Below are 23296 nucleotides of genomic sequence, written 5' to 3'. Positions count from 1 at the left end.
GTCTCTGCGCTAAAGTCCACTGTTTTTTTGCTTCCTTCCTCTGGCACAATTTGCATGTTTGTTTGTGTGGCCAGACACCATCATCTGACTGCCCGCACTTTTCCTGCTGCTGAAGATTAGGATATTCATTGTGACATCTCTATTCTCTTGCAGGGAGTTTCTTATTCTAGGTGCTTTTTGACAATCAAAACAGTGGTGTAATAAGAAAATGTACTGCTATAAAGTGTGTGTATATATGTGTATATATATATATATATATATATGCGGTCGCCAGTAGATAGTTATAGTTGGGACCTAGTTTCCATAGGAAAAGTGTTTTTTCTTTTCCCAATAACTTTGGCGCCGGTTGACGAATCTTCGCATAATTTTCAAAACTTGTGGACCGCTCCGGTCACCTGCTACCCTGAAAGTTTTGGGGTGATTCGCATAGTGGGGGCTGAGAAAAAAGGGGGGGTCCCAAAACGTGTTTTCTCCGTTTTATTTCCCATAGGAAACTTTAGACACGACTACAGCCCGAACTGCTGAATGGAATTACAGCAAATTTGGCAAAAAGGTAGCCCTTGGTTCAGAAACAGACCTTTTTCTTAAATGGTGTAAATCCGTTCAGTAGTTTTTGAGATATTAAAGGAAAAAAATCTTTATATATCTGGGCGGGACCTAACTGCACAAGCTTGGCTCTAATTTGCTGCCAACACTTAAATCCAGGAAGTGTTGGCAGCCATCTTTGTGCAATGCTTTTTAGGTCTCGCCTAGCGACGCAGCGCATGTGCTGCTCTCTACTCAAACACCACTGCACTGCCCTAAACCCTAAAACACTACCCCAGCACGACCCCCTACACTACCCGAACACCACTGCACTACCCTAAACCCTGAAACACCACCCCCCAGCACGACCCCTACACTGCCCGAACACCACTGCACTGCCCTAAACCCTGAAACACCACCCCCAGCACGATCCCCTACACTGCCCGAACACCACTGCACTGCCCTAAACCCTGAAACACCAGCCCCAGCACGACCCCCTACACTGCCTCAACACCACTGCACTGCCCTAAACCCTGAAACACCAGCCCCAGCACGACCCCCTACACTGCCCGAACACCACTGCACTAAACCCTGAAACACCAGCCCCAGCACGACCCCCTATACTGCCTGAACACCACTGCACTGCACTAAACCCTAAAACACCACCCCCAGCACGACCCCCTACACTGCCCGAACACCACTGCACTAAACCCTAAAACACCACCCCCTACACTACACAAACACCGCTGCACTACCCTAAACCCTAAAACACTACCCCCAGCACGACCCCCTACACTACACAAACACCACTGCACTACCCTAAACCCTAAAACACTACCCCTACACTACACAAACACCACTGCATTACCCTAAAACACTACCCCCAGCACGACCCCTACACTACCCAAACACCACTGCACTACCCTTAAACACTACTCCCAGCAGTACCCCTACACTACCCAAACACCACTGCACTACCCTAAACCCTAAAACATTACCCCCAGCAGTACCCCTACACTACCCAAACACCACTGCACTACCCTAAAACACTCCCCCAGCACGACTCCCTACACTACCCAAACACCACTGCACTACCCTAAACCCTAAATCTACCCCCAGCACGACCCCCTACACTACCCAAACCCCACTGCACTACCCTAAACCCTGAAACACCACCCCTCAGCACGACCCCTACACTGCCCGAACACCACTGCACTGCCCTAAACCCTGAAACACCACCCCCTGCACGAACCCCCAACACTGCCCGAACACCACTGCACTACCCTAAACCCTAAAACACCACCCCAGCACGACCCCCTACACTGCCCGAACACCACTGCACTGCCCTAAACCCTAAAACACCACCCCCTACACTACACAAACACCGCTGCACTACCCTAAACCCTAAAACACTACCCCCAGCACGACCCCCTACACTACCCAAACACCACTGCACTACCCTAAAACACTACTCCCAGCAGTACCCCCTACACTACCCAAACACCACTGCACTACCCTAAGCCCTAAAACACTACCCCCAGCAGTACCCCCTACACTACCCAAACACCACTGCACTACCCTAAACCCTAAAACACTACCCCCAGCAGTACCCCTACACTACTCACACACCACTCCACTACCCTAAAACACGACCCCCTACACTACCCAAACACCACTGCACTACCGTAAACCCTAAAACACTACCCCCAGCACGACCCAAACACCACTGCACTACCCTAAACCCTAAATCTACCCCCAGCACGACACCCTACACTACCCGAACACCACTGCTTTACCCTAAACCCTGAAACACCACCTCCCAGCACGACCCCTACACTGCCCGAACACCACTGCACTGCCCTAAACCCTGAAACACCACCCCCACCAAGACCCCTTACACTGCCCCAACACCACTGCACTGCACTGCCCTAAACCCTAAAACACCACCCCAGCGTGACCCCCTACACCGCCCGAACACCACTGCACGGCTTAAACCCTAAAACATCACCCCCAGCGCGTCCCCCTACATTGCCCGGACACCACTGCACTGCCCTAAACCCTAAAACACCAACCCCAGCACGACCCCCTACACTCCCCGAACACCACTGCACTACCCTAAACCCTAAAACACTACCACCCAGCACGACCCCCTACACTACCCAAACACCACTGCACTACCCTAAAACACTACCCCAGCACGACCCCTACACTACCCAAACACCACTGCACTACCCTAAACCCTAAATCAACCCCCAGCACGACCTCCTACACTACCCAAACACCACTGCACTACCCTACACCCTAAATCTACCCTCAGCACGACCCCCTACACTACCCAAACACCACTGCACTACCCTAAACCCTAAAACACTACCCCCAGCACGACCCCCTAGACTACCCAAACACCACTGCACTGCCCTAAACCCTAAAACACTACCCCCAGCACGACCCCCTACACAAACACCACTGCACTGCCCTAAACCCTAAAACACTACCCCCAGCACGACCCTCAACACTACAGAAACACCACTGCACTACCCTAAAACACTACCCCCAGCACGACCCCCTACACTACACAAACACCACTGCACTACCCTAAACCCTAAAACACTACCCTCAGCACGATCCCCTACACTACAAAAACACCACTGCACTACCCTAAACCCTAGAAAAGTAACCACCACCCGATGCCCAATCCCCCTTACCTCTCACTCCTCGTGGTTCCTCTCTCCTCGTGGTTTCTGCTTCATGTCTTCTCTGAGGGGCGGTGCACGTCGTTGTGAGGAAACGGAACAGCCTCTACATTGTTTTTAGAACTCATGGTCATTTACCATACATACCTTTATAACAAAATTTGTTGTAAAGGCATGCGTGGTAAATGACCATGCGTTCCTAAAAAAATGCGTAGTAATGACTTCACGATGTACAACGCATGCGTGGTAATGCATGCGTTGTAATGTTATCGCGAAGTAAAAAAGTCGTTGTAGCGGCTGTTTACCGATCAAAGCTGGCCCCTGTTCTTTAGTGAGTCGTTTATTTGATAAATTAGGAGGAAGGAATCTGTTTTTTTTTTTACCGAAAAGTGCATTCCCGGCTGTTGTATTGTGAAAGATCCACGTGGCCTGGTTTCACTTTCGGTGAGAGAGTGGAAGAGACTGTTTGGATCTAAAGGGGTTCTGCTGTTGGACGGGGCCGGCGCGACACGTCATCAGAAAACACAGCTAATGGAGAGCATTGTCCCCGAAGTGTGGAGCAGTGCCATGAGAGGTCAACGAGTTTGCGTCCCACCGCAGTATGACCGTACCGCGTGACCCATGTGCCGCCTCCAGTGTACGGAAGGCAGAAGCGGCATCCATCGCACGTCCTCTTGAAGACCGTTGTAGCACTAATTCTGCATTTTGCAACTACGGCATTTTAACCTTGTTGTTCCTGCCAGATACAAAGAGAAGATCCTGTGTTATTCAGTGCCCTCGTTACCTTTTCTGTGGGTAGTGGTGCTTGTCACTTCACAGCCCCGCCGGTGCACACAATTGGGCTCCCCACCTTGTGTGCCATCTGCAGGGCCTCTGCCCTCGGATCACTGGTTTCGGTTTCTGGAGAGGCAACATAAACAGTTGCTCCCAAAGGACTAGCCTGAACACTTAGGTGAATATCCCCTGCGCCAGCATTCCGCGGAAATTCTTTCCTAGCTCTCCCACGTCGACGACGACGTCATAATAGCACGGCTCCGCTCGCTACACCGTATGACGTCATAGGAGCCATAAGAGGACCTCGTCGCTCTTGCTGACGTCTGTTCCACCCATTTTTTCCGTGCCACCGAGGTAAACAGGTGGACCGACACATTTTCACATGTATACATAGTACACTAAATATATATATATATATATATATATATATATATATATATATATATATATATATATCCAAAACGAGGCACCAGACTTAGAGGCCACACACGTTGTGAAATGCTTTATTCCTGCAGGCAGCCCTGCTTCGAATCAGCAGACATACAGAGATTTCTTTGCCAGAGTAAAGTCCTTACGCGTTTCGGGCATCCTCGCCCTTGGTCACAGGTGATCTGGCTCATGTGAGACTCGTAGCATACCATAACTCAAGTCGCAGGTTTATAGTCTCGCCCGCTGGGCGTGTCTGCGCAATGCATCCTGGGACTTCGAGTTTTATCACACAGTAAGTCTCACATGAGCCAGATCACCTGTGACCAAGGGCGAGGATGCCCGAAACGCGTAAGGACTTTACTCTGGCAAAGAAATCTCTGTATGTCTGCTGATTCGAAGCAGGGCTGCCTGCAGGAATAAAGCATTTCACAACGTGTGTGGCCTCCAAGTCTGGTGCCTCGTTTTGGATTTAATTGCGGCCGACCCAGGGTCGCGGAAGGCCCCCGCACGAAAGAAGTGGTGTCCAGCGACGTTACGAAACGACGCAATAAGGAGCGTTGTGGTTCCCGCAATAGGGTGAGAACAGTCCTGCCATACCTGCAACATTACAGAAACCCACTGTGGAATATTATTTTCATGTGCTACCAGCAACTGTTACTGTTGAAAAACTTACTGTGTGATAAAACTCGAAGTCCCAGGATGCATTGCGCAGACACGCCCAGCGGGCGAGACTATAACCCTGCGACTTGAGTTATGGTATGCTACGAGTCCCACATGAGCCAGATCACCTGTGACCAAGGGCGAGGATGCCCGAAACGCGTAAGGACTTTACTCTGGCAAAGAAATCTCTGTATGTCTGCTGATTCGAAGCAGGGCTGCCTGCAGGAATAAAGCATTTCACAACGTGTGTGGCCTCCAAGTCTGGTGCCTCGTTTTGGATTTAATTGCGGCCGACCCAGGGTCGCGGAAGGCCCCCGCACGAAAGAACTGGTGTCCAGCGACGTTACGAAACGACGCAATAAGGAGCGTTGTGGTTCCCGCAATAGGGTGAGAACAGTCCTGCCATACCTGCAACATTACAGAAACCCACTGTGGAATATTATTTTCATGTGCTACCAGCAACTGTTACTGTTGAAAAACTTACTGTGTGATAAAACTCGAAGTCCCAGGATGCATTGCGCAGACACGCCCAGCGGGCGAGACTATAACCCTGCGACTTGAGTTATGGTATGCTACGAGTCCCACATGAGCCAGATCACCTGTGACCAAGGGCGAGGATGCCCGAAACGCGTAAGGACTTTACTCTGGCAAAGAAATCTCTGTATGTCTGCTGATTCGAAGCAGGGCTGCCTGCAGGAATAAAGCATTTCACAACGTGTGTGGCCTCCAAGTCTGGTGCCTCGTTTTGGATTTAATTGCGGCCGACCCAGGGTCGCGGAAGGCCCCCGCACGAAAGAACTGGTGTCCAGCGACGTTACGAAACGACGCAATAAGGAGCGTTGTGGTTCCCGCAATAGGGTGAGAACAGTCCTGCCATACCTGCAACATTACAGAAACCCACTGTGGAATATTATTTTCATGTGCTACCAGCAACTGTTACTGTTGAAAAACTTACTGTGTGATAAAACTCGAAGTCCCAGGATGCATTGCGCAGACACGCCCAGCGGGCGAGACTATAACCCTGCGACTTGAGTTATGGTATGCTACGAGTCCCACATGAGCCAGATCACCTGTGACCAAGGGCGAGGATGCCCGAAACGCGTAAGGACTTTACTCTGGCAAAGAAATCTCTGTATGTCTGCTGATTCGAAGCAGGGCTGCCTGCAGGAATAAAGCATTTCACAACGTGTGTGGCCTCCAAGTCTGGTGCCTCGTTTTGGATATATATATATATATATATATACACACACACACACACGCATATGCATAACCAGTACAGGCATAAAGAAATAGCACCAGATCAAGCATTTCTCACTATTAAAACATAAGCATTATTAAGACATAGTAAAAACATTCATGCCAAACTGTAAAAGCATCTTTTTGGTAGAAACAGGTGGACTACGGGGAGGCTGGTGGGACAGTGAGGAATCCACAGGCAGATACTGTATTCACCAGAAAAAGCGTTACCGAAGGTAAGTAACTTGCTCTTCTGATGGATACTTCTACCTGTTGATTCCTCACCTTTTGAATAGAATCTTCAAGCCGTACCTCACCCGGAGGACGGTGTCCACCTGACTAGACCAAAAAATCTCGCTAAACAGATCGAGCAAAATGGCCATCCCTCCTAACCTCCGAATCCAATAATAATCGGATCATTTTTAGTAAAAATTATATTGAAAATAATACTTTAAAAATACTTTTATTAATAAATTTAGACAAACACTTAAAGGAAAACTTTTATTTATAATTAATTTAAAGATATTCCCTACTTTACAAATTACGCTGAAGTCACGACCCCAGCGCGACTTTTCAAAATGGCTACCGGAATGATCGCAGCCATCGTGTAGGGTACGCGACTTCTGTATAATATAAAAAAAAAAAAAAGAATGAATATAGTTTTCCTAACTAAAAATTATTCACAATTTTTTTAAATGTGTGTGTGTGTGTGTGTGTGTGTGTGTGTGTATATATATATATATATACATATATATATAATTAAAAAAACATAGACTTACAAATTTTCATTTAAAAAACCTTTGAAATTCACTGAAAAAACCCATAGGTTTCAGGCACGTTATAGTTAGAAATTAGCATTTAAAAAACCTTTGAAATTCACTGAAAAAATCATAGGTTTCAGGAACGTTATAGTTAGTTGGACATTTCACTCGTACAAAACCATAGAAATTCCGGCGTTATAGTTAGTTCAGCTAACTATAACTCGCGCCCCCGCAATGCACTGCTGATGACGTCACATATTACATCATTCATGACATGGTCAGTGACATCACTGATGACATCATTGATGACATCTCAAATGACATCACTGATGGTGCCATTCCTTCACCTCACTCATGTCTCCACAGGCTGGGACAAGGAGGCAGAACACAGTGGGAGCGAGTACTGCCTTTTTAACCTCACAGCAATGGGAAATAACATTTCACTCTTGTTATTGGTGCTATTGGCAATGAATGACATTAGGAAGGATGACACCTAAGAGAGCACCTATACTGTTCGTCATATTTCAAATTCTAAATTAACCTCAAACTTTAGGGGGAAGCAAGCCTAACAAAGAGCATTTTCTTTTCAGGTGTGCCACAGTTCTACTGTTACCAGCCACGAGGTTGTTGTCACATGTTTGTTTTGTGTATTGCTACATGCAACACTCTGGCCAATCAGTTTGTTGCCAGGATCTTCTCTTTTCAAGCCAAACAGAATACACTGTGGGTTTTGAGCAACTAGCCCATCTCCTTTTTATGTTGAAGGCTTCCAGCTTTGTGGTATATGAAAGACATCTTTCAGAAGGTTGGCCTGGAAATGCATTCTGCATGTCACTTGCCTTTGCCTTTTTGGTTTGTGGCTCACATTTTCTTGCTGCCCGTTTGCTTGCTTAGTTCGTACCACCCCAAGCTAAAGCCGTGTTTACAGTATTCTTCCATGAACTCTTTTTCTGTAATAAACAGGCCTGTAACTCTTGGTCTTATATCGTCACATTTGCTGGGCATTCAGAGACCGGGGTCAACTGTCAAGTGGTGTCGTCCCAGGGCTCTTGTGTGTTTTTTTGTCACTGAATCCTACGCTCCTCCTCTTGTTGCTTAGGTACCTCTGTGTCTGTCAGAAAGTCTTTGATTTTTTAGTATGTTGTATGCTTATTTATGGTTTCATTTTGCCTAGGAAATTGGACAGTTTGTGTTATGTTGTGTTATGTTAATTTGTTCTTGTATAGAACATGTACACCGACAGCTCTCTTAGCGCTTTGGAAGAAGAAAACGCAGTCAAAGGCTGGATTGTTTCCAGGTACTGAAAGGATTTTAAGCCGTATCTAATGCTTACCTAAAAAGGATAGCTTTTAGTTGTTTCCAAAAGGGAAGAAGACTGGGTTCTTTACGGAGATTAACGGGCAGCTCATTCCTGAGTTGAGGCAGAAGGACCGAGAACGCTCGTCCCCCTTTGGATGTGGTGTTAAAACGTTAAAACATGTGTTCATGCTATGTTTGGTTTATAGCGTTACAACAAACAAATGATGGACGGAATGCTGACAATGCATACATTCTCCCCCAGTCAAGAGATCTGGGTTAAATCCATCGTTCTTTTGCCCACTACACCACCCCAGTTCAGACATGGCCATATGCAAATCAGTCTTGACCCTGTGCCTCATGGGAACAGTCCAGCCCGAACTGCCAAGCCATGTCTTCCCTGGACCGGAATCAAGCATCCTAGGACCGGTTTCTGGCTATCAGCCGTCATCAGCCAGGATAGCTTGACTCCAGTGGCGTAGTGAGCACGGGTCCCACGTCTGGGAATACCCATCCCACTTAGGGCAAAAAGCGTTACAACAAACAAATGATGGACGGAATGCTGACAATGCATACATTCTCCCCCAGTCAAGAGATCTGGGTTAAATCCATCGTTCTTTTGCCCACTACACCACCCCAGTTCAGACATGGCCATATGCAAATCAGTCTTGACCCTGTGCCTCATGGGAACAGTCCAGCCCGAACTGCCAAGCCATGTCTTCCCTGGACCGGAATCAAGCATCCTAGGACCGGTTTCTGGCTATCAGCCGTCATCAGCCAGGATAGCTTGACTCCAGTGGCGTAGTGAGCACGGGTCCCACGTCTGGGAATACCCATCCCACTTAGGGCAAAAAGCGTTACAACAAACAAATGATGGACGGAATGCTGACAATGCATACATTCTCCCCCAGTCAAGAGATCTGGGTTAAATCCATCGTTCTTTTGCCCACTACACCACCCCAGTTCAGACATGGCCATATGCAAATCAGTCTTGACCCTGTGCCTCATGGGAACAGTCCAGCCCGAACTGCCAAGCCATGTCTTCCCTGGACCGGAATCAAGCATCCTAGGACCGGTTTCTGGCTATCAGCCGTCATCAGCCAGGATAGCTTGACTCCAGTGGCGTAGTGAGCACGGGTCCCACGTCTGGGAATACCCATCCCACTTAGGGCAAAAAGCGTTACAACAAACAAATGATGGACGGAATGCTGACAATGCATACATTCTCCCCCAGTCAAGAGATCTGGGTTAAATCCATCGTTCTTTTGCCCACTACACCACCCCAGTTCAGACATGGCCATATGCAAATCAGTCTTGACCCTGTGCCTCATGGGAACAGTCCAGCCCGAACTGCCAAGCCATGTCTTCCCTGGACCGGAATCAAGCATCCTAGGACCGGTTTCTGGCTATCAGCCGTCATCAGCCAGGATAGCTTGACTCCAGTGGCGTAGTGAGCACGGGTCCCACGTCTGGGAATACCCATCCCACTTAGGGCAAAAAGCGTTACAACAAACAAATGATGGACGGAATGCTGACAATGCATACATTCTCCCCCAGTCAAGAGATCTGGGTTAAATCCATCGTTCTTTTGCCCACTACACCACCCCAGTTCAGACATGGCCATATGCAAATCAGTCTTGACCCTGTGCCTCATGGGAACAGTCCAGCCCGAACTGCCAAGCCATGTCTTCCCTGGACCGGAATCAAGCATCCTAGGACCGGTTTCTGGCTATCAGCCGTCATCAGCCAGGATAGCTTGACTCCAGTGGCATAGTGAGCACGGGTCCCACGTCTGGGAATACCCATCCCACTTAGGGCAAAAAGCGTTACAACAAACAAATGATGGACGGAATGCTGACAATGCATACATTCTCCCCCAGTCAAGAGATCTGGGTTAAATCCATCGTTCTTTTGCCCACTACACCACCCCAGTTCAGACATGGCCATATGCAAATCAGTCTTGACCCTGTGCCTCATGGGAACAGTCCAGCCCGAACTGCCAAGCCATGTCTTCCCTGGACCGGAATCAAGCATCCTAGGACCGGTTTCTGGCTATCAGCCGTCATCAGCCAGGATAGCTTGACTCCAGTGGCGTAGTGAGCACGGGTCCCACGTCTGGGAATACCCATCCCACTTAGGGCAAAAAGCGTTACAACAAACAAATGATGGACGGAATGCTGACAATGCATACATTCTCCCCCAGTCAAGAGATCTGGGTTAAATCCATCGTTCTTTTGCCCACTACACCACCCCAGTTCAGACATGGCCATATGCAAATCAGTCTTGACCCTGTGCCTCATGGGAACAGTCCAGCCCGAACTGCCAAGCCATGTCTTCCCTGGACCGGAATCAAGCATCCTAGGACCGGTTTCTGGCTATCAGCCGTCATCAGCCAGGATAGCTTGACTCCAGTGGCGTAGTGAGCACGGGTCCCACGTCTGGGAATACCCATCCCACTTAGGGCAAAAAGCGTTACAACAAACAAATGATGGACGGAATGCTGACAATGCATACATTCTCCCCCAGTCAAGAGATCTGGGTTAAATCCATCGTTCTTTTGCCCACTACACCACCCCAGTTCAGACATGGCCATATGCAAATCAGTCTTGACCCTGTGCCTCATGGGAACAGTCCAGCCCGAACTGCCAAGCCATGTCTTCCCTGGACCGGAATCAAGCATCCTAGGACCGGTTTCTGGCTATCAGCCGTCATCAGCCAGGATAGCTTGACTCCAGTGGCGTAGTGAGCACGGGTCCCACGTCTGGGAATACCCATCCCACTTAGGGCAAAAAGCGTTACAACAAACAAATGATGGACGGAATGCTGACAATGCATACATTCTCCCCCAGTCAAGAGATCTGGGTTAAATCCATCGTTCTTTTGCCCACTACACCACCCCAGTTCAGACATGGCCATATGCAAATCAGTCTTGACCCTGTGCCTCATGGGAACAGTCCAGCCCGAACTGCCAAGCCATGTCTTCCCTGGACCGGAATCAAGCATCCTAGGACCGGTTTCTGGCTATCAGCCGTCATCAGCCAGGATAGCTTGACTCCAGTGGCATAGTGAGCACGGGTCCCACGTCTGGGAATACCCATCCCACTTAGGGCAAAAAGCGTTACAACAAACAAATGATGGACGGAATGCTGACAATGCATACATTCTCCCCCAGTCAAGAGATCTGGGTTAAATCCATCGTTCTTTTGCCCACTACACCACCCCAGTTCAGACATGGCCATATGCAAATCAGTCTTGACCCTGTGCCTCATGGGAACAGTCCAGCCCGAACTGCCAAGCCATGTCTTCCCTGAACCGGAATCAAGCATCCTAGGACCGGTTTCTGGCTATCAGCCGTCATCAGCCAGGATAGCTTGACTCCAGTGGCGTAGTGAGCACGGGTCCCACGTCTGGGAATACCCATCCCACTTAGGGCAAAAAGCGTTACAACAAACAAATGATGGACGGAATGCTGACAATGCATACATTCTCCCCCAGTCAAGAGATCTGGGTTAAATCCATCGTTCTTTTGCCCACTACACCACCCCAGTTCAGACATGGCCATATGCAAATCAGTCTTGACCCTGTGCCTCATGGGAACAGTCCAGCCCGAACTGCCAAGCCATGTCTTCCCTGGACCGGAATCAAGCATCCTAGGACCGGTTTCTGGCTATCAGCCGTCATCAGCCAGGATAGCTTGACTCCAGTGGCGTAGTGAGCACGGGTCCCACGTCTGGGAATACCCATCCCACTTAGGGCAAAAAGCGTTACAACAAACAAATGATGGACGGAATGCTGACAATGCATACATTCTCCCCCAGTCAAGAGATCTGGGTTAAATCCATCGTTCTTTTGCCCACTACACCACCCCAGTTCAGACATGGCCATATGCAAATCAGTCTTGACCCTGTGCCTCATGGGAACAGTCCAGCCCGAACTGCCAAGCCATGTCTTCCCTGGACCGGAATCAAGCATCCTAGGACCGGTTTCTGGCTATCAGCCGTCATCAGCCAGGATAGCTTGACTCCAGTGGCGTAGTGAGCACGGGTCCCACGTCTGGGAATACCCATCCCACTTAGGGCAAAAAGCGTTACAACAAACAAATGATGGACGGAATGCTGACAATGCATACATTCTCCCCCAGTCAAGAGATCTGGGTTAAATCCATCGTTCTTTTGCCCACTACACCACCCCAGTTCAGACATGGCCATATGCAAATCAGTCTTGACCCTGTGCCTCATGGGAACAGTCCAGCCCGAACTGCCAAGCCATGTCTTCCCTGGACCGGAATCAAGCATCCTAGGACCGGTTTCTGGCTATCAGCCGTGTTCAGCCAGGATAGCTTGACTCCAGTGGCGTAGTGAGCACGGGTCCCACGTCTGGGAATACCCATCCCACTTAGGGCAAAAAGCGTTACAACAAACAAATGATGGACGGAATGCTGACAATGCATACATTCTCCCCCAGTCAAGAGATCTGGGTTAAATCCATCGTTCTTTTGCCCACTACACCACCCCAGTTCAGACATGGCCATATGCAAATCAGTCTTGACCCTGTGCCTCATGGGAACAGTCCAGCCCGAACTGCCAAGCCATGTCTTCCCTGGACCGGAATCAAGCATCCTAGGACCGGTTTCTGGCTATCAGCCGTCATCAGCCAGGATAGCTTGACTCCAGTGGCGTAGTGAGCACGGGTCCCACGTCTGGGAATACCCATCCCACTTAGGGCAAAAAGCGTTACAACAAACAAATGATGGACGGAATGCTGACAATGCATACATTCTCCCCCAGTCAAGAGATCTGGGTTAAATCCATCGTTCTTTTGCCCACTACACCACCCCAGTTCAGACATGGCCATATGCAAATCAGTCTTGACCCTGTGCCTCATGGGAACAGTCCAGCCCGAACTGCCAAGCCATGTCTTCCCTGGACCGGAATCAAGCATCCTAGGACCGGTTTCTGGCTATCAGCCGTCATCAGCCAGGATAGCTTGACTCCAATGGCGTAGTGAGCACGGGTCCCACGTCTGGGAATACCCATCCCACTTAGGGCAAAAAGCGTTACAACAAACAAATGATGGACGGAATGCTGACAATGCATACATTCTCCCCCAGTCAAGAGATCTGGGTTAAATCCATCGTTCTTTTGCCCACTACACCACCCCAGTTCAGACATGGCCATATGCAAATCAGTCTTGACCCTGTGCCTCATGGGAACAGTCCAGCCCGAACTGCCAAGCCATGTCTTCCCTGGACCGGAATCAAGCATCCTAGGACCGGTTTCTGGCTATCAGCCGTCATCAGCCAGGATAGCTTGACTCCAGTGGCGTAGTGAGCACGGGTCCCACGTCTGGGAATACCCATCCCACTTAGGGCAAAAAGCGTTACAACAAACAAATGATGGACGGAATGCTGACAATGCATACATTCTCCCCCAGTCAAGAGATCTGGGTTAAATCCATCGTTCTTTTGCCCACTACACCACCCCAGTTCAGACATGGCCATATGCAAATCAGTCTTGACCCTGTGCCTCATGGGAACAGTCCAGCCCGAACTGCCAAGCCATGTCTTCCCTGGACCGGAATCAAGCATCCTAGGACCGGTTTCTGGCTATCAGCCGTCATCAGCCAGGATAGCTTGACTCCAGTGGCGTAGTGAGCACGGGTCCCACGTCTGGGAATACCCATCCCACTTAGGGCAAAAAGCGTTACAACAAACAAATGATGGACGGAATGCTGACAATGCATACATTCTCCCCCAGTCAAGAGATCTGGGTTAAATCCATCGTTCTTTTGCCCACTACACCACCCCAGTTCAGACATGGCCATATGCAAATCAGTCTTGACCCTGTGCCTCATGGGAACAGTCCAGCCCGAACTGCCAAGCCATGTCTTCCCTGGACCGGAATCAAGCATCCTAGGACCGGTTTCTGGCTATCAGCCGTCATCAGCCAGGATAGCTTGACTCCAGTGGCGTAGTGAGCACGGGTCCCACGTCTGGGAATACCCATCCCACTTAGGGCAAAAAGCGTTACAACAAACAAATGATGGACGGAATGCTGACAATGCATACATTCTCCCCCAGTCAAGAGATCTGGGTTAAATCCATCGTTCTTTTGCCCACTACACCACCCCAGTTCAGACATGGCCATATGCAAATCAGTCTTGACCCTGTGCCTCATGGGAACAGTCCAGCCCGAACTGCCAAGCCATGTCTTCCCTGGACCGGAATCAAGCATCCTAGGACCGGTTTCTGGCTATCAGCCGTCATCAGCCAGGATAGCTTGACTCCAGTGGCGTAGTGAGCACGGGTCCCACGTCTGCGAATACCCATCCCACTTAGGGCAAAAAGCGTTACAACAAACAAATGATGGACGGAATGCTGACAATGCATACATTCTCCCCCAGTCAAGAGATCTGGGTTAAATCCATCGTTCTTTTGCCCACTACACCACCCCAGTTCAGACATGGCCATATGCAAATCAGTCTTGACCCTGTGCCTCATGGGAACAGTCCAGCCCGAACTGCCAAGCCATGTCTTCCCTGGACCGGAATCAAGCATCCTAGGACCGGTTTCTGGCTATCAGCCGTCATCAGCCAGGATAGCTTGACTCCAGTGGCGTAGTGAGCACGGGTCCCACGTCTGGGAATACCCATCCCACTTAGGGCAAAAAGCGTTACAACAAACAAATGATGGACGGAATGCTGACAATGCATACATTCTCCCCCAGTCAAGAGATCTGGGTTAAATCCATCGTTCTTTTGCCCACTACACCACCCCAGTTCAGACATGGCCATATGCAAATCAGTCTTGACCCTGTGCCTCATGGGAACAGTCCAGCCCGAACTGCCAAGCCATGTCTTCCCTGGACCGGAATCAAGCATCCTAGGACCGGTTTCTGGCTATCAGCCGTCATCAGCCAGGATAGCTTGACTCCAGTGGCGTAGTGAGCACGGGTCCCACGTCTGGGAATACCCATCCCACTTAGGGCAAAAAGCGTTACAACAAACAAATGATGGACGGAATGCTGACAATGCATACATTCTCCCCCAGTCAAGAGATCTGGGTTAAATCCATCGTTCTTGTTTGTTGTAACATGTTTGGTTTATGGCGTGTTTGCAAACCTATTTTGTCATTGTTTAATTTTAATTGTGCGTTCATATTCGACTGTATGCCAAGAATGCAGTATTTTTTAATTTGGTTGCGTTTATTTCATTTGCATAGTTACTAAAAACGATTGTAATACTAAAAGCATCATTTAAAACCGTAGGAACACGTAATAAAATATAGAGCTGGGTGCATATAAGTTGCATAAAACATTGTAAAACCATTTGGTGGTTACTTAATAGCAGGGTGGGAGGTCTGGGCTCACTGGAGTAGACCCAGGCAATCCCTTAAGAGTTTTGTTTTTATTGATTTGGTGTAGCCCTGGTTGGAGTATTTTTTAGGTGTTAACGTTTTGTAGTTATTCAGTCATCAAGGCATGAGATCTGGCTGAGAAGGTGGCTTTGTCCTCCACTAATGAGTTATTTTATAGATTCCCAAACCAGCTTCTTGAAGGATGAAAGGTGCATCTGTGTGTTCCATAGGACAGAGAGCCCGGTGGTTGCCAAAGATTCCCGTAGATAGCTTCTTGCAGCTTCTTGCAGGTCCCTCTGCTGAGGTTTTTGCCATTAGAGTTGGTTTAGAGTATTTGGGGCAGAAGATCTGATCTTGTTCCAGCAGATAATGTAGACACCGTGCCTCGGCCAAGGATTGCTTTAATAGGCCGAATTCCAGCCTTATTTGTGCTGGTGAAGTATAGTTTGGAAGGCTTAAGATAATTCTATACACTTTAACTGAGATGCCGTCCAATTGTTTGGCATCTCTTTCCTGCATTGATTCACTGGCATAAGTTATTGTGGGGTGAACTTTGGCCTCGGCTACCTTCAGAAGAAGTCTTAGGGTGGGCCCAGTCAGTTTTGATGTGAGGTTTTTCAGTGTATTTGCTAACGCCAGCCCTTTCCTTCTTATTTCTTCTTTTTGGCGAACGAAGGATCCTTATTTGTCTATGCTGACGCCTAGATATATGTAGTCGGCTGATGATTCTATTTGTGTGCCACCCAAGTGCCAGGATCTCTCCCGTTTCCTGTTGTTAATGGACATTGTCCTTGTTTTCTTTCTTGGTTTTTAGATTGTTCTCTGTGGCGTAATTCTGCATTTTATTGAGGAGATGTTGCATGCCAACCTGAGTGTGACTAAGCAGAACTTCATCATCGGCATACAAGAGATTGGACATGTTTTGTCTCCCAGCCTGGGCGCATGGGAGTTGCAGGTGTTGAGCTCTTGCAGTAGGTCTGCCATAAATAGATTAAACAGGGTGGGGGCAAGCAAACAGCCCTGCTTCAGGCCTTTGGTTGTTGGTACTCTTTTGGAGAGGTGAATTTCTGCTCCCAGTTTCACCTGGACGCAAGTGTCTGTGTGAAGGAGTGTCAACATTTTTAGAAGAGCTTGTGGAACACCCCATCAAGCCAGTTTCCCCCACAGTCTTGCCCTGTGCACTTTGTCAAAAGCGGCACTGAAATCGATAAAGCAGGGGTATAATGGAAGGTTTGCGGTCTTTGCTGCATCGATAAGTAGAGAGATTGCCAGAATGTATGTTGTTGTGCCTGACTTTTATCTCAATAGCATCTGCCGAAGCTGTGAGTTACTATAGCACGGTGTCAGCAAAATATTTTGCCTAGTCAATCAGTGCCACCAAACGTGAGGCCTCATCTCCGCTTTTGTGTTTCAATGCAATCATAGAACCTTTACATAGTTCTGGAATCCTGCCCAGTGATCTTACTTCCGAGAATAGAGGTTGCAGAACACTTGCCCATTTTACCACCCTCTGTTTGAACAAAGCCTGTGGGATGCCGTTCGGGCCCAGGGCCACTTCCATTCTCCCTTTTGCAATCTGTTGCCTTATTAAAAGTATCTCTGAGGCACTAGTCTCTTGCTTAGGGTGTAGTCTGTATCTAGATTTATTGGTGTAGTTGTCTCCTTTAATAGGGTTCCTGCACGGCAGTCCCCGGTGACTCCCTGTTTGGAAGAGTTTGCCAAACACCTGCAGTTTGGTGGTTAAAGTGCGTACTTTAAAAATTAGCCCTGGTTTTTCCAAAAAACAAGCACTATCATTGTGGAGGAGCTTTGCCCAGGTCTCCTCTTCCTGATCTTTGTTGATTTCCCATTTCAACTTTTTGAGCCTGGTTCTTTGTTGTCACTGGAGAAAGCGTAGATTTGGATTCCCTTGATGTTGTTGCAGTGATCTTAAGGTGCAGTTTATTGGTTTTTTTAGGTCTTTTATTTGCACCCTTTGCGATTTTGTGATCCTATTTCTCCGCCTGGGGTTGTGGCAGAGTTCCTTTTTGGGAAACAAGGTGTGGCGTCCTGATAGTGTCGCAGTAAAGTATTCCCGGTTGATAATGAAGCTCTTTATTGCTGTTGATTGTGAGTGTAGAAGATTGATTGCTGTTGCAAGAGGGACTCAATAAATGCTGCCTCAATTTTGATTCTCTTAAAATCTTTCATATAAGTGGAGCCCAAGGCTGCTACTGGGTGGATGCAGGGAGGCGCAGTCGCTGATAGGAGGGTTTCTTGTGGTCGATGGTCATGTCTCCCTTATCCCCCATTCTAAACCTGAGTGTACAGGGAAACAGCGAAATGTGTAATCTAGTAAGGAGCAAGTTGAAGGAGAGTAGTAGGTAGCTACGGTGGAAGAGTCTCCGGGGAGTCTTCCATTTAAAGCCCTGAAATTGAGTCGGTCTAGATCTAGGAGGCGTCAGTTTTTGCTATTCTTCTTTGAGGAACCACACTGAGTTGGTCTATTACAAAGTAGGGATTGATTGCGCACTTTGTTCCCCTCCGACGTGCCTAGGAGGTATTGGTTCAAGTCCCCTGAGAGAATGAAATCTGGGGTTTCTGTCTTACTTGTATAGCTTGTTGGCCAATTAAGTTATCCCAGTCTTTTGTTTTGGGTGGATGTATGCATTGGCTATCACTGCCTCACCTTGTGCTCCTAGAAGACAAAGGGTGATCTTAACTGCTGTAGTGGTCGTTGAGGCAGGGCCGACTATCACTGCTTACATTCTGCTAGATGTAGATATAGGTTGCCAACCCTCCTGAGGGATGACCAAATTTCCCTCTGTTTACGGCCAGCGTTGCGATGCAAAGGAAACCATGTAGATGCAGCGGGTCTGCGAGCCATGTTTCCTGCAGCAGAATTATGTCAAATGAGTTGAGGTACTACAGGAAATCCGGGTCTGAGATTTTTGTTGACAAGCCATTAGCATTCCATGAGCAGAGGTGGAGTGCAGATTTTTTTTGCCCTAGTGCCTCCTTCCTTCTGCGTGTATTGTCATTGAGTGTCTGGGAATGCGGTTATAGTTCTAGTGATTGACCCGATGTCTGCTTCAGGGGGGGCTAATGCTGCTCAATGGGTAGCTTGATCATTTCCTATTGTGGTTGCCCTTGGTTGCGGTGATTGCCCCAATGTCCCTCTGAGCACTGAGATGTAGCGCCTGGGAGTGTTGGTAGCTACAGACCTAGGACTGGGCGTTAGCAGAGGCAATGGAAACCCTGGATTTTGGTGAGGGGTGATGTTAATTTTCCAGGCTTTGAAGGTCTAGTGCTCAGCTTATTCTCTCTGTGCGATTGTGGTTGTTTTCCACGTGGACCTGGTGGCCTCCGGCATCGAGGGTTTTTCGGGATGGATGAACCTTATTGAGAGTAGGTCTGTTGAGTTTATATCCACAAGGTTTGGGGTAGCCCGTAACAATCTCAGGCTGTTCCTTCTGTTCAGAATGTCATGGTTCCCTTTTGAGGTGTACTCTGGCTTAAACAGTGTGGAGGTTATGACAGGCTGCGTGATGCTCGGAGTTGTGTGAACTAAGGTGACTCGGTCGGGCTGCACAATTGCACGTTGGCAGTTGAAATGGATATCTTTCTTGAGTTGGAATTGCTCCTTCTCTCTTGACGAACTGTGTCTTAAGTTCTCAGTCCTTGTCTTGCTAGTTACAGCATCTTATAGTGACTGCTTGTGCTAGTGCAGAGTGCTCAGTTGTGCATGGGCTGGGTCCTGCCAACTGTGCCCTGCAATATTGGGTAGGGCCAAGTTTTGAGCGATGTGCCTCGCACGCTTGCTTGACCGATCGTTGTTGGCTGGGTGTTTTTGACCAGGCCCCTTGGTTGTATCCTTATTAGTCTCCTGACCCTTGTGGCTACTGACACTGATCCTGTTTGGTGTTCCTCCCTTTCTAAAGGCCGAGCTTGGGAGGTAAGTGTGTTGGAGAGCCCTGTGGTGTGTACTGGACTTTGATCTGAAATACGTCTTTTCCTATAAGAAGCGGTCTTGCACAATGGCATGGCCCTATTTTCTTTTCCCATGCGTGACCGCCTGACGCTTTGTATAGGAGATGTGCCTCCTGGGCTGAGTGGGTTATTAGATGGTTGCGAGTCCTTGTTTTGATTACTTAAATTACTCACATTTTAGCACATTTTTGGTTGAAAATAGGGAAAAAGGCTTTTTGATTTGGGAAGAGTTATTGGTTTTGCCATTTTCTTCTCCACTGAAGGCGTTACTTGGCATTAGGCTTTGGGATGCGAGTTTCTGCTTGAACCACAGCATGTGATTCTTTGGAAGTGCCTATGGCCCCTTGGTTTTTTGGGTAGCTGAGCCCTCCCGCAGATTGTTCTGAAGCGGTTCCCGGTTGGTTGAGTTGGCGTGCCTCCCTCGGTCTGGGCCAGGCTCTGTGTTTGTCTATGGGGAGCGTACATGTGGAGGCTATTGATACATTCCTCAGGTCCTTGAGCATGGTGCTTAGCATTGAGGGGAGAGAGATAGTTTGTCCACAATGTGGCTGTAGCTAAGTCGCATCTCTGATTGGGCTCTCTTTATTAAACTATTATGATCCCCTAGTTTCATATCAGTGCCCGCAGTAAACAATGCCATGGTGTTTAATAGGGAAAGCTGAATGTCCATGTTATCGGACTAGTATTGAAGCCCTTCCACGGATAATTGCATGGTCGTTAGGGAGGCCCAAGCACTGCCAGCTTGTTCATTTGTGCTTGCGAGCCCCTTGGGCTCCTCTTTAGTCTCCTCCCTGGGGAGTTGGCAGTGACCGGCTATGTTGGCCTGGGGCATCTTGGTGGGGAGTGCTAACAAGTTGGTGATCTAGTGAGTAAGCAGCTAACATCCTCCCGTTCCTGTGTGTTCAGATAGGAGAGGTTCGCCAGGCCCTCTTCCTGGTGAATTGGATCGTCAGTCATGCATTCCCTGCGTGTTATGCGCCGCCGGAATTGGTCAGCCAGGTAGCTACTGGAGTTGTTGCGTGGGCTTTTGGAGGCCGCGACATTGAGTCCGAAGTGGCATTGCAATCATTTGGTGACGGACTGAATATAGCTTCTGGTCGGAGTTCTGGCTTGTGCTTGGTGAATGAGGATCCTATGAGGGATTGGTTGTTGTAAGTTGCCTCTTGCATGAGCCGCTGTGGGCCTGCTTCCTTTGAATCAGTTGCTAATTGTGCGAGCCTCACTCTGTAGGCAAGGGTGATGCCGGTGCAGATACTGGAATTGTTGAGGCTTGGGCCTCGTTTCATACTTGTTCTTTTACTGCATGATGTTCGACTAGAATCGAGGATCCAATTTGTCCGTTTGGAGGCAAATTTTGATTTGTTGTAGTGGGTGTGGCATGTGTTGCCTAAGATTGTTTGAGGTGGCGAGGAGGCTGTATAGGTTGAGCCATTGTCAGCGGGGTTGAAGCGGAAGGCTTTGCTGTTGGGTGACTTTGTGAGGGTAGACTGATTAGGTTGTTCGTGAGTTAAATAACCTCTTCATGAGGCAGGATGAGGGATACGAACAGCTGCGTCTGTAGAGACTGGAGAGGTTGTAGGGGAGTCTGCTGGCCTTAAAGTGCAGCCTTGCTTGAGTAGAGTGCAGAACCTACATCTTTTAAGAAATTAAATTTTGTGTAGATTTTCGGTTGAGTTGAATAAGCTGGATGTTTTAGCACCCCTCCCAGACTGCTTGGCAACACTCTATCATTTGAGTCTGTGTCTGTTTTGATTAGTGAAGTTTGGGCACTGTGTTGAGTAGACGTGGCTGCTGTACTGCGATTCCCCTGGCCGCTTAGACCCACATCGACCCCCTCTATGCTTATGGAGGATATGCGGTGCCGCATCCCCCCCCCCCCCCCCCACCCCCCCCCCCCTCTGCTTACTGCACGAGTTGGATGCCCGGTCAAGTCAAGCGCTCCTCTGCCTGCACAACCTTGGCGACTGCGTGTCCTGCTGATCTTGCGACCTCTCCTGCGACCACTGCTGCACTTCTGCTCTGCACTCGCTCTCCTCAGCGGTGAGTCATTAACAGCTATAGTGCAGTGGGGTAATTGGTGATATGGGGAGGGAGGAGCGACTGGCAGCTGTTTTAGGGCCCACCTAGCTACTGACAAGCTGCACCGGCCCAATGCCGGCCGCTTTCGTCCGTGGCAGGTTGTTGCCCCCAGGGGCCTAGGCTGGCCTGCCAGCCATCACCCGCTGATGCCTCCTACGGCCTTTTGCCGCCTATGATGGCAGTATAGTTGGCTTTGGCGGTTAGGATGGTGGTTGGTGGTTTGGGGAGCTGGGTCACTTCGCTACTATTCTCGCGGCACTCACGGCTCAGCCGTCCTGACCCGTGCCAACCTTGCACCCTCGACTGCTTGCAGGCTCCTCTACAGACCACACCTCCGTTAACAGTGGTTAACGTGCTGTGATTTCTCCAGAGTTTTTAATTGGGTTTTACGCTTTTGGTTGTTGGCGAGAGCAAAAAATACAAATATAACTGTATGCGGTGCATTCAAAGAGATGGTGGCATGATGTTATGTTATATGGAATTTATAACGCGTTCAGCTAATCAAGAGTGTCCCGGCGTGAACCCAGTGCAAAGAGAAGAAACAGGCTAGATCAAAAGGCTAGATAAAAATGTAGGTGTCTCGTGTCACTCATTACATATGACTGACTCAGTCCAGCCCGTTTGGCCTTTCCACAAATCACAGATCAGTTTATGTGCCAATGATGCCATGAGTACATCTATGCAGACTGCTGCTGGGTTTACAGCATGATGATCGATTCGAGCATACCACAAAAAGCTGTCCTAAAGAAGTACATCAGTGTCTCCATGAAAGATGTTCCTGGCTATATAGGAGTTCGTCGAGAGAGAGTGATTTATTTGAGGGTTGTCCACAACGAAGCCTTAATTCACCCATTTCCTTCTATCCTCCTTGAAATAATGAAGGTACATCATCTTGGCAACCACCATCACATATGCCATAAAGCTCTCACATTTCAGCAAAGGTGTGGAGGGTGGGGATACTCGTATAGATTACCGGATTGTGTTTTTTAGATCCATGCAGACGTGCAGGAACTCAAAAAGGAATCATAAAGAGTTGTGCGCAGTATGCTGAGATTAATACATCTCCTGGAAAATGTCAAATATATGTCTTTATTTATTTATCTGGAACATGGCTTTGCATTCTGACTGCAAGCGTCACCCCTCCCATATGTACCACTTAAGGACGGGCCTTTCTAAAGGGCGTATATAGCCAACTAGTAGCACTTGAAAGGTTTATTAGAACACTTCAGGGCTCAACATCTAATGCTAAAACATCCAGCAAAAACCTCACCCATGCCTGCATATCTAAAATCTTATTCATTTACATGTTGGTAGTCTGTTCAATAGCGTAGATGTGCACGCTCAATGAAAACAATCATTGGCAAAGCCAATAGGTCCCACCTGTGCGAGATCTTTTGAATTTGTCAATGTTTTTTGTGCCAAATTGTACAGCAGCGCAAACTTTAGTGCAGCATGGCTGAAAGTTAAAAAACAAAACAAAAAAAAAACGCTAAGATGTGGTCAGTGCTGGCTGTGTCATT

General features: G+C 48.5%; 1 protein-coding gene across 1 annotated transcript in view; it reads left to right on the top strand.

The window, feature by feature from the left end:
* Positions 1-23296, top strand: part of DPP7 (dipeptidyl peptidase 7) — a 1979246-nt gene that overhangs the window by 1019023 nt on the left and 936927 nt on the right. The window lies entirely within an intron of this gene.

The sequence above is a fragment of the Triturus cristatus genome, chromosome 1_2, assembly GCF_964204655.1.
Source record: "Triturus cristatus chromosome 1_2, aTriCri1.1, whole genome shotgun sequence".
NCBI lineage: Eukaryota > Metazoa > Chordata > Amphibia > Caudata > Salamandridae > Triturus > Triturus cristatus.
This window is presented reverse-complemented; position numbering and strand designations above follow the sequence as displayed.